This window comes from Adiantum capillus-veneris, chromosome 23 (assembly GCF_014529385.1).
Source record: "Adiantum capillus-veneris isolate H3 chromosome 23, ASM1452938v2, whole genome shotgun sequence".
Lineage (NCBI taxonomy): Eukaryota > Viridiplantae > Streptophyta > Polypodiopsida > Polypodiales > Pteridaceae > Adiantum > Adiantum capillus-veneris.
The window spans coordinates 103,828,352-103,844,844 of NC_140953.1; positions in this window are offsets into that span (position 1 = coordinate 103,828,352).

Consider the following 16,493-nt stretch of genomic DNA (forward strand, 5'->3'; position numbering starts at 1 on the left):
AGCTCAAAAATATCATTGTCAGCACGCCTATCGACGTGGCCCGATGAGCACGTACCCGACCCCCGGCAAATATTCCACAGGCCATAACTTGCCCGTTTGAGCTCCGAACGGCAAACCGAAAAGACTGGCATGCTCCAGGGCTCAAACACTTCACGTGTATCCACCAATCCCACTTTTCGCCACCTGTTTGTATCTGCCCTGCCCGTCGGGACCTGCGAAGCCTTCCATCTTCGGACTGGCATATCCTTCACACCGAAACCCCGTTTGGCAAGCCGTCTGGACGAGCTTCTAGAGCATCCCAAATACCACCTTTTGGGGCACATTCCACGCATCTCGAACACTTTTGACCTGCCGTCCCAACTAGCCCACTTCGGAGGCCCCTTGGCGTAAAAAAACACTTTAAGCATGCATTTTCGTTGCCGCTGTCTTGTTGAGGTCTCCCACACTAGCTTTAGCCCTCTACCATGCCCTTGTTAGCACCCTTTGCATTGCACAACACACTTTACAGCGCGGACCAACTTTGGTTGCACCACCGTGGTGACAACTCCGAGGGGACTTGAGAGAGAGTGGTCCCGTGGTACCTTGGTCTCCAAGCCATAGCTAAGAAAAGGGCCGGCTTCCCAAAATAGCAAGAGGGTGGTGTCCCATGCAATAGGGGCCAAAAATAGAAAAAGGGGTTGTCTAAATTGAGAGGCTTCACACCCCCTTTAGGGGGCCTTTTTGGAACGTGGATGGTTGTTCAGAGGAGTTCTCGAAGCCCAAGAGGGAGTTTTTCGCAGGAGCTCGGAGGAGCTTTGGGGAGATGGGTTGGAGCCAACGAGGGAATCAACAACCATGTTTTCTCTAGCCGATCTCAATATGGAGAGCCGCACAAAGGTGAATCCAAAGGTTGTCCATGGTTTTTGCTGCTTGTCGTGCTTATGCCAACTAAGCCAGTTATAGTCGAGGTTTGAAGGTTGTTATAGCTGGGGTTTTTTTCCATGATTGAAGCAAACCATATCAAAATTTTGTGCCGTATATTTACCTTTCCCCCCTTCTTCTCTTTGCTCTGTTCCAACCGTATGGTGCTGGTTTTTGAGATGCGTGTGCCTCCTTGCACCTCTATGTGTGTGAGAGAGAAAGAGAGAGCGGTGCGTGATGTGGCACGGTCATAAACGGGCAAAATTTGGTGTGGTCTGTTGTCCGTTGTGTGAGTTTTGAAAGTGAATTCTAGTGGATTGGTGTGCAATGATTATCCTGGCCTACAGAGAGGTGTGATGTTTGTGTGGCCGGGTGTGTTCCCCTTTCCCCCATCCATCTTCTGGTGCCCCCTCTGAGGAGCACGCTGGTGCTCTAATTTTGAAGGTTAAAAAAGTGTTTGAAAGCAGACAAGCGGTTGGCGGATGGTCAAAATATTTGGTGGTCGGAATTGAAGCTAGAAGAGATGATGGAGCTAGGTTTTGGCCCCATATTTATAGGTGTTGAAGACCCTGAGGATTGGTAGTAGATTTTAAATTGTGGAAGTTTTGGATGCATATGCTTACAGATGCAAAGAAGTTGCACGTGGTGCCACTATTAATGCACGAACGTGCAAAGATTTGGTACGATGATTTGAAGGATGATGATCAAAGTTCGTGGTAGGAATTGCAAAGGCAATTTTTGGAGTGGTTTCGAGAAGTGATCACCCCGGCAGAGGCTGGTGCAAGATTGAAAGCGGTACACCAAGATGTGAGTAAAGGATTTTTTGTTTTCTTTGAGGAGTTTGACGCATGTTGGAAACAATTAGAGGTTGCCACCGGGGTGAAAAGAATTCAGTTTTTGAAGTTGTCAAAGTTTCTTGAGTTCTTCCATTCGAGGATCAGAGATAAGGTGGAAGACGATGCTGATACCTATGAAGACATGGTGTATCTGGCCAAGATGAAGAGAAAAAAGGTGAAGCGGAAGCTAGAGCAGGGATTGTTGAAGCCGGCAGATTGTGTGCCTATTGCGAGGCTAGCAGAGTATTCTATGGTTCCATCGATGGTAATGCCAGCTGTGCGAGATACAAAGCTTGTTGAGGTAAGGCCCACAACTGATTTTTTTCCTTGGAGGTTTCCAAGTTATGATCATGTGCATATGCCACTGATATACGAGTTTGTCAAAGAAGATAAGCCCTTTGTTGAAGTGAGCCAGTGTGCCAAAGAAGTAGAAGAGGTTAGGTTTCTAGAGCAGATTAAAGAGGTAGAGCCTACTCTTGTAGAAATCTTGTATGAGAAGGTAGCACATTGCAATCAATTTGCAAAAACCGAGGGTTTAAAATAAGCTGAAGAAAGTATGCAAACCTTAGAAGATGGTCAAGCTTTTGTGGAGCAAAAAGCGACTGAAGATGTTGATATCAAGTTAGTGTATGATGCGGTTGAAGATATTGCGTCAGTGTATGATGTTGATGAAGATGGACATGCCAGTTTTGATTTTTGGGAGACAGGTAAGGAAGATGGACCGGATGAGCCCACATCCTATGGTGAGGAGACCGAGTCTGATAAGCCGATGATGGTAAAGGTAAAGATTCCTTCTTGTTTAGCTGATGATTTGGTCATAGCCAATGTGGAAGAAGAACACGTTGAAGTGCCAAATACAATGAGAGAGAATGTACTATCAAAGGTGATATGTAGTGCTCTATTGGCAGCCATGCTGATGAAGTCACATTGGAATTGTTGTGGTGGTACTTAATCAAAGCTTTGCCAAGGAGGATAAGTTTGAGTCTATGGATAGCCAAGCTGGTCTACCAAGTCAACAAGATGATGATGATGAAGCAGAAATCAAGGGCGTTGGGCATGTTTTGGATGCTCATGATGTGATGGATGCTAACCAAAGAGAGGAGCAACTGGAGATGCCTATGGATTGTCAGGATGATACTATGGTCATAGGTCTTTTGGACTAGGTATACTGTGAAAGTGAAGCTGATTGGGGCTTTGATGATGCCGAGGATACCATGGATGAAGAGAGGCAAGTGCGTTTGGATAAATCTTTGACCAGGGTACAGGTGATGCGAGGGTCAGTCCCTCTATAGGCAGAGAGTCCAGTGTGGTTTGAAGGTGGCAAGGCAAAGTGTTAGTGGGGATTAACATCCCACCTTTTGAGTGAGTGGACAAGGAATGGGAGAAAGAGAAAATGGGGAGGAAAAAAAATTAATTATGGGCTCTTTTTGATGACTTTACAACGTTTTTTTGAAGTTGAGGGTTGAAACTCTCTGAGCTAGCCACGTGGCAGGTAGCAAACCCACATGCGGATCTTAAAGCCATGAGAGCACGGTACTTAGGATGTAGTGTGGAGTATACAAGGGAATGTCGAGGTGGTGCAAGAGCTCAAGGAGCTCCAAGCCATGGATCGGGAGGCGCTGGTCGCACTGAGGCACTGAGTAACATGTTTGAGCAATCTACTGGTGGCGATTGCTCACAATGATGTTGATGATGAGGCATTGGCCATGATTGGGCTCTTTCTTACGAGGCCTTAAAAAATTCTTTTGTATGAGGGGGTGCCCATGAGGCGGTTGTCACACCACCATGACGACCCCAGGGGGCTTGAGAGAGAGTGGTTATGTGGTACCTTGGGCTCCAAGCCATAGCTAAGAAAAGGGACGGCTTCCCAAAATAACAGAGGATGGCATTCCATGCAGAGGGGCCAAAAATAGAAAAAGGGGTTGGCTAAATTGAGAGGCTTCACATGCCCTAAGGGGGGCCTTTTTGGAAAGGGGGGCGGTTGTTCGGAGGAGTTCTCGGAGCCCAAGAGGGATTTTTTGGCAAGAGCTCGGAGGAGCTTTGGGGAGACAGGTTGGATCCAACGAGTGTGTTGAAACCATGTTTTTTCTAGCCACTCTCAATGAGGAGATCCGCACAAAGGTGAATCCGGAGGTTGTCCATGGTTTTTGCTGCTCCTCGTGCTCATGCCGACAGAGTCGGTTATAGTCGAGGTTTCAAGGTTTTTATAGCTGGGCTTTTTTGCCATAATTGAAGCAAACCATATCAAAATTTTGTGCCATTTATTTCCCTTTCCCCCCTTATTCTCTTTGCTCTGTTACAATCGTATGTGACGCTGGTGTTTGAGATGTGTGTGTCTCCCCATGCCTCTATGTGTGTGACAGAGAAAGAGAGAGCGGTGTGTGATGTGGCGCGATCGTAAACGGGCAAAATTTGGTGTGGTATGTTGTCTACTATGTGAGTTTTAAAGGTCAACTCTAGTGGATTGGGGTGTAGTGATTATCGTGGGCTTTAGAGAGGCGTGTTGTCTGTGTGCTAGTGTGTTCCCCTTTCACCCCATCAAGCGTGAGTTCAAATGAATGGGTTTTTTATTCGTCAAAATTTTAAAATTTTAACAAGATTATGTTAACACTAGGGGTTTTTAATTGTTTTAGAGGAAAACCCGTAAGTTATTTTTAAGAAAAAGGGGTCATCTTATTACCTTAAGCATGTAAGTAAAGGGGTTTTCTTATACCTTTTGAATGCACGTTATATGAGTAGTTTCTTAAAGGTGCACCCCCTAAGCATAGAGCGCACTTGTGGCACAAGAAATTCTTCTATCTTTGGCTCCATGCTTACTTTGTCTCCCTTGTCAATTGGCCCCCTTCAAGGTCTATCAACACCATTTGCCTGTTAGCTTCAATTACCTGCTTTGCAAGCACCTCCAATATATCATTCTCCACCAAGGAAGAGAAAAAATTATTCTCTATCACATCACCCTTTTTTTCTTCCGTAGGCAAGGCTGCTCTACTCCCCTTGGCAAAGCTCTGCACCTGTTGTACCACTGTGGCACACTCCACTGTAGCTTTAACCAACATGGCCAGTAGCATGGCACTGCACACAATTTTCACCTTCATACCATCACCTATAGGCTTGGGTTCCTCTAGTTGAACTCCATCGAACATAATAGTTTGCACTGGATCATGCTTCTTGCACCCTTACAATGCATTTCCATGCACTTGCAAGAGATCAAACTCATCATATCTTGATTGAGACAACTTGGTCTCCCAGGTAGTATCAACATCCCATAGAGCTACTATCACTTGGCTCAACCTCTTTCTCTGTCTTGAGATCGGGAATCTCCTCTAGCTTCACTGCTTTGATCTCGTCTGCAACCCGCACCCTTTGGCCTCTACCACACTCCAATGGATTTGAATAGCCATACCTTGATTTGGCAGCACCTCCTTTACTTGATCCAGAACCACCTCTGCATCCTGTATAACTAAAGCCCTCCTAACTTGCATTCTCGGCATAGGAACCACCATGTCTTTCTACAGCCATAAGTCCCTTGGTTCCTCTTGCACCGGTACATTCCTTTGCATCAATCTTGGATTGGCTACCACTGCTTCAACTCATCTTGGAACCACGAAATCTTGCAAACCCTTCGTGGCTTCATGCTTCTTGAGAATCTTCTTGGTCTACCCTTTCTCTATAGCCACCACCTCCTCATATAACACCAGGCCATCCATCTCCACCTTGTTTGTCACTTCTTCATGTAGGCAATCCATGAACTTGATCAATTTTAAGAACTCTAAATTATCAACAACAATTACCTTTATCAACTTCCCCAAAGGCATTCGAACTCCCATAAAAATGCTTGAAAATCCCCTTATAAGCTCTATTTTAACATTTGTTTCCTTTGCTTCACCTCATCTAGCCGCACATCCGGCACAAAATTTCTTCAAAAGGCCACTTCCAAGGCTTCACAATCCATTTTCACTTCATCCTGTAGACCATCAAACCATAGCTTCACTTTCATGAATTATGAGGGGGAACACCTGCACTGTATCATCTTTGCTTGATACACTGCTCTCCAAAAGAAACAACCCATAATCTTGGAGCCAGGTTTTTGCTTCTTCAATCCCATTGAAAATCAGAAAGGTGGCACCTTTGGAATCACCAAAATCACTGTTTTGACTTCAAATAGGAGCACCAATGCTCTCCTCCTTGGGGGCGCCAAATGATGGATAGGGGGAATGGGAAACACGCCCAACGCACAAACAAATGCCTCTATATAGCTTAGGGTATCCACAACACCCTTGTACTCTCATAAAAAATCTCAAAAGACACATTTTTGTTAGCAGACCATCGCCTGCACACCTACCAACTCAACCACATTGCACCAGACAACAATACAATGCACACACTTCACACCACACATTCCACTATTTCCCACACACACAAAGATTCTCTTTTCCTCTCTTTGCCACAAAGCACCGCCGGTTGATGGGGGCACACCCGACACCGCGGACATGAGCACAAGAGCAGTAGAACATAGGGGGGAAGGGAAAAATGGCACTAGATTACGGGAAATCTTTGCTTTTCTTTATTCAACATAACCAATTATGACTAGCTCTATCGGCACAACCTCAATGGGCACGGAAATCTGGACGCCGCGGCCCTTGTTTGGCACCATCTATGTGATGGAGCTTCCTTCCTCCTGCCCTCGTTTTGCAAAAGCACATACACCTGGGCTCCCTCTTCTCTTGAGCACATGTTGTCCAAAAGGGAAAGCTCCTACCTGGGCTTGCTTCACTCTCGATGAAGCAAAAGAAGAAGAAGATGAAGAAGCTCTCTTCGTGCAAAAAAGAGAGCCTCTTCTCTTTTTTTTTAAAAACCTCTTTTTTTTCTTCCTCTTACAAAGAGATCTTTTTCCACTTAGAAATCGGTGTTTGATTAGTACTCCTTTGCATTTCTATGAAACGTTAGACTTCTCTCTCTTTACTCCCAAGGGGCAAGGACGGCGCCATCATTGCTCCCTTTGAGCTCTTTTGCCCTCAAAAAAACTTGGGAGATGGACCCACACACCATCATGTGAACGTGTCCTCGCGGGCCTCTTACCAGATCATCGCCATGTCCACCTAAGCAATGTCACCCAGAACCAACCCACGGCCACCCGTTTTGCCACCAGACACCAAAACGTGCCCAACACCGCCAAAACAACACCACCCATGCATACACCATAGCTAAGGGAGCTCCATGATCCCCTCTCCCTTGTGTTACTTCCTTATGACCATGCTATAGGCTAAATAGACTTTCTGGCTTGCTTGTGAAACCCCATGTGGGTTATGCGGTGCACCATGTGGCGGCCTCTGCTCGCTTGGCCCTCAAGGGCTTAAAAAACCTTCACAAAATTCTCATTTCCCCCTTCAATTCAAACACCTACTGTTTGGTACCATGTGATCAGAACACTGAGCCGCAAAATTCAGGCAAAAGCCACCATTGTCAACTTTGGCACGTTCTTTCCTTGCCACATCCCAATTTTCTTAGGCCGGTAATAACAAGCTACCAAGCTTGGCAAAAAGCATCTGGCACTTTACACCGATTTGGTGCCCTAACTTCATCCTAGAACAACTCGTTGTCCAGGACTCCGATTAAGTAGCCATCAATTTTTAATAAACCCACATGATAAGCACTACCCCCAAGAACTTTGGCAAGGCCCAGATGGCACGCTTTATAATATGACCAGATGGGCACACATCTGGCCCCCGACAAACTTTCAAATGACCATTACTTTCTCCCTGGAGCTCCGAATGACAATCCAAAAAGACCAGTATGCTCCACAACTGAAACTCTTCATGTGTATCCATTGACCCTACCTTTGAACAACTGTCGCTATTTGCCCTATCTATTAGGAATCTGCAATGTATTCCATCTTTAGACACCCATATCTTGCACACCGTGGCTCTAATTTGGTGAGCCGTTTGGATGGGCTTCTAGAGCATCTTGAAGACCACATTTTAGAGCACCAACTCAACATCTCCAATACTTTGACTTGCCAACCCAATTGGCCCACTTTGGAGGCCTTTGTGGCCTAAAACACCACCTTAATCATACATTTCCACTGCCAGTGTGTTGCCCAGGGCTTTCATGACTGCCTCAACACTTTACTATGCACCTGTCATCATACACAGCATTGCACTATACACTTTCTAACATATAACAACTTTGGTTGCACCAATGTGTGAAACAAAAAAAAGACAATTCATAGGCAATAGCTCTCATTTTAGCTTTTGATTCCATGTGATAATGACTAGCAACAAATCAAAGCCACCACCTCAAGAGTTCTAATTAAGAACAAACCCATTAAGATCTATTGCAAACCACTTTGTAGTACCAAATAGTACATAAACTTAAGGGACACACTTGGAGGGGGGTGGGGGGGCGGGGGAGAGAGAGAGAGAGAGAGAGGACCAAGCTCACACACTTAGCGAGGTTGATGAGAAACGTCCTCACTAAAGTTTTGACCAAGTGGAAAAACTGAGTGTGAGAGATACCCCTCCCCTGGGGTTTATGCACAAAATACACAATTTACACTTTTATACAATTTTCAATATACATGAGAGTTCCAGAAGCGTTTGCATAGGGGAGAAAATCATAGTGCCCTAGCGTCGAGTCTAGGCCATGAGCCGGATTGGATTCAGAGGCACCGAGTGACTAGTGCTACCTCTAAATGGGTGTTATGAATGAAAGCGTGCTCAAGAAAAATAACATCGTGGAGGGTGAAGTAGAGCGCGCAGAGACACGGGACAATGACAAAGAAGAATCTCTAAATGCCCCTTCTAAATGAAAACCAAGGCGTCCACTAGGTAATATGTAAGATAGCATGTTGGAGAGGGGGAATGGGGGAACACACCCGACACAACAACAAAGGCCTCTTTATAGCTCAGGGTATCCATAGCACCCCTATCCTCTCAATAAACACCTTCAAATACACTCCTTACACTAGCAAACCATCGCCTGATCTTTTTCCAATGCTTACACGCTCCACAAGTCCACCATACAATGTGTACCTAGTGCCACGATCTGTCTCCACCCTTACACACACACACACACATAGCCACTCAATCTCACTCTCTCAGACAAAACATCGACGGTCCGAGGGGGCACACATATCCACATTGTCGGCACTGCAGGAAAACACAAGAGCAGGAGAAATAGAAGGAGGGGAAGGAGAAATGACAGTAAAACAGGGCAATAGTGGCTTGATTATGCTTCAAAAGGCATGTTCAAGAGCTTACAATGCCATCACAATGGCCATTTTCAAGAGAAATTACAAAGGGATTTGACAGACACACTCCTATGCCAAAAAACTCCACTCTGTAGGATTGAAACAACACCAAAAAAGCCCCCACTTCATTAAAAAATCGCTTTTATAGTGGGGGGGTCTTCAACTTTGGAAACTGCCTCCTATTGGCCCATCTGACAGCTTAATTTGGCATCTATTGGAAGGAGGGAGCCGCTTGATTTCATCTGCTCTCTTTTTCTCTCTTTGGGCTTGTGCTCTCAAAGGGGGGGGTTGCACTAGCGACATCACTAGTGGCCCTAGGAATTTTTTTATTTTTTATATTTTCCTTCTTTTCCCACCCTTTGGAAGTCTCAGCTTGCACTACTCTTTTGACTCCCTCTTTGTCTGGCCCTTTGCTTGCCTACTTTGGTTGCCCTTTGTGTTTCTTCCCTCTCCCTTACTCTTTCTCTCTCTCCACACTTCCTCCCCACTCTTTATTTTGGTCCCGGTGTGCTCCGCCATCTCCTCCTTGTCTTTGGCTCGGATTGCCTTTGCTTGGTCCCCCTGATGGACTTTTGTTCAACTCTCTTGGTTGCCCTTCAGGCTTCTTCCTCTCTTTCTCTCATAGAATACACCTACTACCCCAGGAGCTGATTCACTTGCGCTCGACCCGCCGGTTGCTCTGCCCGACCACTCTCTCTCTCTCTCTCTCTCTCTCTCTCTCTCTCTCTCTCTCTCTCTCTCTCTCTCTCTCTCTCTCTCTCTCTCTCTCTCTCTCTCTCTCTCTCTCTCTCTCTCTCTCTATCTATCTATCTATCTAACTTACACCCCTTGAGAGTGCGCTTATGGTCTATAAAGTCCACCTCTTTGCTTACCATCTCTGCATATGGGACCATTGCATGGCCATGTGGAATCCACTAGGGCATCGAGCCTCTAAAGGCTTTGAATTTTTCTTTTAAATACCCTCATACACTCTTTTTTTTGGGGCCCCCTCCCCTTGTTCCCATATACTGCTCCAAGGTCGGATCTCCAAGCCGCAAGGCCCGGCCACACGCTCATAGTTCTGATTTTGTTATAGGCAATCCTTGCCGCCTTTCGACTCTTCCAGGCTCGCCTAACAAGGTCGCCAAAACACAAGAAAACCATCTACGAGCAATCCTCAAACAACAATCCCAAACTTTGACCCGTGGTAACTCGCTAACCGAGAATCCAATTGATGGACCATGACTTCCTACTAACTCCACATGGCATAATCTACTTGCTTGAACCGTGTCGAGGCCTAAAAAATACAAGATGGCACGATTCCCATGTGGTTGACTTGGCCCATAACTAGCCCTCGGTAAATTTCAACTTGGCCATAACTTGCCAACCAATGCTCCGATTAGCAGTCCAAAAAGATAGGCATGCTCCATAATTTGATCTCTACACATCTGTCGGGGATGACATTCACTTGGGCCACCTGTCCCCACTTGCCCTGTCCATCGGGGATCTGCTAAACCTTCTAACTTTGAACTACGATATCTTAGGCATCGGGGCTCCGCTTGACGAGCCGTCAAAATCGACTTCTAGAGCACATCGAATACTACATCTTAGAGCATTGATTCATCACTTTGGGCACCTTCATTTGTCATACCATGTAGACCATCCTTGATCCTTTTTGTCCTAATAAGCTGATTTAGACATATATTTTTGCTACCCTTTTGCTGTCGAGGACCTTGATACCTGCTCTAGCCTTCTGCACTGCACCTACCTGCAGCCTTAGTTTGACATTTACCTCTTTCCAGCTTGGACCAACTTTGGTTGCACCATCATTGCCCAATTCCCTCATTGAACATTTATGTTCGACTAAAAGCATATTTATAGAACTTTGGAAACTAGCACACCAGACTGACAACTGAAAGCACTCACAAAATCACAACCCTATGTACAAAAAACTTCACCTCATTTCGCACACTGCATACTTTAGGTGGGTTGCCCACCCCCTTGGCTAGGATGTGATGCACCTCAGGCACTAGACTTCTCTCAAAATATAACTTGAGCCGCACACCGTTCACCCTGTTCCTAAGAAGTTTACCATTTGCTCTTACCAACTGATAGGCCCCATTTGAAAAGGCTTTCTACACTTTGTACGGACCCGTCCACTTCTTTTTGAGCTTCTATTGGAATGTGAAATTCAAGTAACTTTCGTACTTCATGACCAGATCTCCTTCTTCTATCCTCTTGTCTGGAAATTTCTGATTGAACTTGGCAACCCGCTTCTCTCTTTGCTTCACATAGTAGTCTGCTGCTGCCTCCCTATCCATCTACAAAGCCTCTAGACTGGCTATTCAATCTTGAAGAATTCTTTGTGGAGTGGCATTGACATGCCACATACGTTTCAAAGATCCTAATTGTGCATACACTGGAAATACAGCCTCCTTACCATAGACTAGCTTAAACGGAGTGAAATTTGTAGCTACTTTATAGGACGGTTGGAATTGGAGTTGATCTCTTCAGACATCTAATTTTGGTGCTAGAATTTAAAGCTACTGGTTATGCCGTTGTGAGCGGGATAGAAACACACACAACGCCTCTATAATGACCTGACACACACTCTTGGGATGATACACACACACATTATGGGGCACCACTCGGCTTACACAACAAGCCTAGCCGAGACAGGAAACACACAGACGGAGTGAGAAGAGAGAGATTTTCCACTTGCCCACTCAATACTCACACATACACACTCACACACACACTCTCAATTCAGCTCAAAGGAGGAAAATTGCTATTGTTTAGACTCAATGAAGCTCAGCCCAACACCAATGGGGCAAATAGTTTACACAGTATTGAGGAAATACACCAGATACAACCACAAAGTTAAGCAGAGGCTTCACTCACCGGAGAAGATTACACAGAAAAACAACAGAAAATCTGTGAGGAATCTGGCAAAATGGGCAGCTCCATTGCGTTCGGAACGGCCCAAAACCCCAGTCTACAATGTCAAAGTGCTCAAATCCGACCGCGGATGAGCAGTTTAGGGCCAAAAAATGCTCCAAAAACAGCAAAAACACACTTGCGGCTGTTCCTCCTCTCTTCTCCACGTTTTTTCTGGTCTTCTCTCTATTTTTTCAGTTCCCACACTTAGCTTTATTATTTGGGCACCCGTGGCCTTTTAGATGACCTCAAACGGACCCCAAACAGGCCAAAAACTGACCTCGCAGTGCATAGTTGTCACCTTTTTGCATCATCCGCACACCTGGCACTCAGTTTTTCCAAATAATGCATCCCACAACCACGTGAAGTGGCTCTAAAAAGTGGTCCTCATAATGGCCTTTCTGCACAAGTATCACAAGAAAACACCCAAGTCGTGTCCATACTTCTCCGCGTGCAAGTATTAACCCCGTTCGACCTCCTGACGCCACTCGATGCCATCTCACGCACCTGCTTACCTCATGTCATCGGACCGCGGATAGCTTCCTCGAGAATTTTTACGGGCTACCAACTCCTCCTTATTGTAGAAAAAACACAGTGGTACTGGTAATAGTGAAAATCGATGCACTATGTACACCCTGTCCTACCTGTACACACATGGGCCCCACATAACCACCTGGCTATGGAAATTGGGCAATCCTTCATTTGATGCCCCATGCATGTATATGTACATATGCGCAATCCCTTGCTCCAAAGAACTCCTGAAATAATTTGCCCATCCCCTAGTCTGCTAGATCATTCATGATCAGCAGCAGCAAAGAAAGATATGAGACTCGCCGCATCACAGGTCTCCTCATCCCTCACCAACACTGCTTGATCCACAGACAGCTCATCTTGCTCGACCATCATCAATCTAGCACGATACAATTTAAGACGCAATCCATTTACCCTTGACTTATGTAGAACACCATCCAGGTTAGCCAGCTGATATGTGCCATTTGGAAAACACTCCACTACCTTGAAAGGGCCTTCCCACTTAATTTGAAACTTCTTTTGGAAGGTGTTGTCCAGCTTACTGTTGTAGCGCAAAACCAAGTCATGTTTCTTGATACCCTTACTTTTGACCTTTTCATTTATCTTTGCCAAAGCCTTATCCTGCATCTGCCCATAATGCTCCAATGCGCTCATCCTATCCAACTGGACCTCTTGTAACTGCAAGAGCCTCTCTTTGAATGCATCACTAGGCGGCCCAAGAAACTTCTCTAACATCTTGACCGCAGGCAACTCTACCTCCACAGGCAATAGTGCTTCCTTTCCATACACCAAATGAAATGGAGTAAACCCTGTACCTGTCTTCACCAAAGTACGGTAAGCCCATAATGCACTAGGCAATTCCAAATCCCAATTCTTTCCTTGGTGCTTTGTCACTTTAGAAAGAATTTGTACCAACTCACCATTGAATCTTTCATTTAAGCCATTACACTGCGGGTAATAAGGAGTGGTATGCTAGTGCCTAATCTTCATCTTTGTGCATAAGAAGTCTAGCAGTTTAGCTCTAAATCCTGGCCCCTTATCTGAAAGTAGCTCTAATGGCACCCCAAACTTGCAACATATTTCATCATACACAAATTTTGCCACATCCTTTGCAGTGATCTGTTTTACTGCTATAGCCTCTGCCCATCTAGAGAGATAGTCCACTGTCGTCAAGATATAGATTTTGCCCCTGCTTGTGATAGGTAACGGGCCTATTGCATCAATCCCCCACTTTTCAAACAGATCAAACGCCATAATGGTTTTTCGTAGCTCTGGCTTCAACACTCTCTTCCCAAATGCTTGACACCTATTGCAAGACCTACACCAATGGTGAACATCCTTGTGCAAACTAGGCCATACATACCCCTCTTGCAAAATCTTATGCAAGGTGATCTTTAGAGCAAAATGGCCACCACATGTGCCTTCATGATTCTCTTCCAACACTCTATAAAGCTCCTCTCGCCAAGGTACATGTCTCAACACGAGATCAGCCCCTTTCATGTATAAGACATCTCCAATCAATTTGTACCTGTATGCTCTACGTACAAAGACATACTTCTTAGACTTCTAAATCTCCTTTGGAATGATTCCTGTTAGCAAAAACTCCTCTTCTTGAGCCAAACTTTCTCGGCCATGATAAAGAGGTAAAGTGGTCCTCAACACAAATAGCTCCCCAATCATGCCTTGAGCTGCTTCATATGCCTCTCCATTTAGAGCACGTTCAATGTGTCTGATGCTCCATGCTTCGAACTTTTTAAACAGGCCTTTAATTCTGAAGCACATTTCCTTCAATGAGGTGTTCTTGCTCTTCCACACACCCAGCACTTGCTTCACCACTAACAAAGCATCACCTTTTATGTTCAACCTTCGAACCCCATGCTTCAAACAAATGTGTAATCCAGCTTCCAGAGTAAGATATTCAGCCTCATTGTTACTATGAGCATCCAATTTGAACCCTCTCTTGCATACTAGCTTCCCCTCTGGATCATAAAGTGCTATACCCCCTGAAGCTGCATCATGGCTCTTTTTGTATGAACCATCAAAGAACAACACATGTGCATTGCTGATCTGTGGCACTTCTTCAACTACCTTTCTCACCACCTCTTCCTTAACAATAAGGGGATTCTCCTTGTAGGTCAACAAATCAGCTAGGGTAGCCCTTGTACTATCTTCCACTAGAAAAGAGAACTCAAACTCTTGCAGCTCAATTACCCATTTCTTCACCACATTTGACATGTTAGTACCATTAATTAACTGTGGCAAAAAGGCATAACTCGTCAAGAAAACAAAAGGCCGTGGTAGCAAGTAATGACGAAATCGTCGACAAGCAAATATTACACTGGCCATCACTAGCTCTACTTCCAAGAACTTTCTCTCCGCTACCAACTTCACTCGGCTTGCACAATACACTGGCCTCATATAATGGCTGCCCTTCCCCTTTTGCAATAGCATGGCTCCAATGGCATCATCCCCTACTGATGGATTTACATAAAACACTTTCTCCCAATCTGGAGCGTGCATGACTGACAACCCCCCTAACACCTCTTTCACCTCTTGAAACACTTCTTCACACTTGTCATCCCATTGCAATGGATCATGCTTTGCCACTTGCTGTAATGGATAAAGAAGCTACGAAGACAATGGAATAAACCGTGCCATGTACTTCACTTTGTGTATAAAAGTTGCCAATTTCTTCGTACTCGTAGGTGATGGAAGAAGAATAATAGACTTAACCTTTTCTGGATCAGCCTCAATGCCATTTTCTGACACCATATGGCCCAATAACTTCACCCTTGGCTGTGCTAGATGACATTTCTTTGGATTTAGTTGTCCTCCACATTCATCATATCGAGCCAATACCATCTGCAGCTTCTCATGGTGTTCAGCCCTACTGCTATAAGCACAGAAGTCATCCATAAAAGCTTTAACACAACTACCAATGAATGGTTCCAACACCCAATTTGCTCTCTCTTGATAGAAGGAAGGTTCATTTGACAACCCAAATGGCAATACTGTGTAGCAATAGCAGCCCCATGGCGTAATAAAAGTGGTCTTTGTGCGGTCTTTAAGAGCAATCTTCAATTGAAAATAGCCTGAAAAACCATCACACACACTGTACCTCTCATAACCTGCCACTGAATCCAAGATCTGATCGATGAATGGAAGAGGATATGGGTTCTTCTTAGTGGCTGCGTTTAAGGGTTTAAAATCTACACAAATTCTCCACTTCCCATCCTTCTTTGGACTGACTACGACTGGACTCACCCATTCTGTGGTCTCCAGAGGGACTATGAACCCTGCCTTCAACAACTTGTCCACCTCTTCTCGCAAGGCTTCCATTTGCTCTTGACCCATCCTTCTTAGCCTTTGCCGCACTGGCTTAGCACCTTCTTTTAGCTCTATATGCATCTCTTCGCCCTTGAAGCCTCTGATCTCTTCATCTGAAGTAATGAACAAATCAGGAAAACTAGCCAGCATGTGAAAATATATATCCTTCTCCATAGCTGAGAGGTCTCCACTGATCATTTGTGTCATCAATTCCTGCTTCTTTGACAACTCAACCTTGGTTTGCATCAGCCCTTCAATCACTTCATAAGGCCCTTCACTTTCATCTTCAACCTCATTCGCAAATGCAACTAAATCAAACTCCTGGATTTCTTTGTCCATCAAAAGAACTGCAACATCATCATCCTCATCACTGCTGGTAGTGCTATCACTGTCCTCATTTGTCACCGTGGAAGAGTCTTCATCACTAGACTCATCCTCATCTTCATAAAGCTCCTCTAATCGTTTCCTTGTGTCCATATTATAAAGTTTCTTGGTACCTGTCTTTCCATAGAGGCTAATCGTACCATGCCACCAATCTTGAACAACTCCCACTGCACGTAACCATGGTCTGTCCAGTATAATAGGATATGCTCCCAACCCTGCTAGCATCACATGAAAATAAACCACTGTTTTTGCATCATATGCCTCCACTTCTAAGCTCTTTACAACACCCAAGCATTTTACTTTTTGATGGTTTGCCAATCTGATCTGAAAACCTGACACCCCAGCCACTG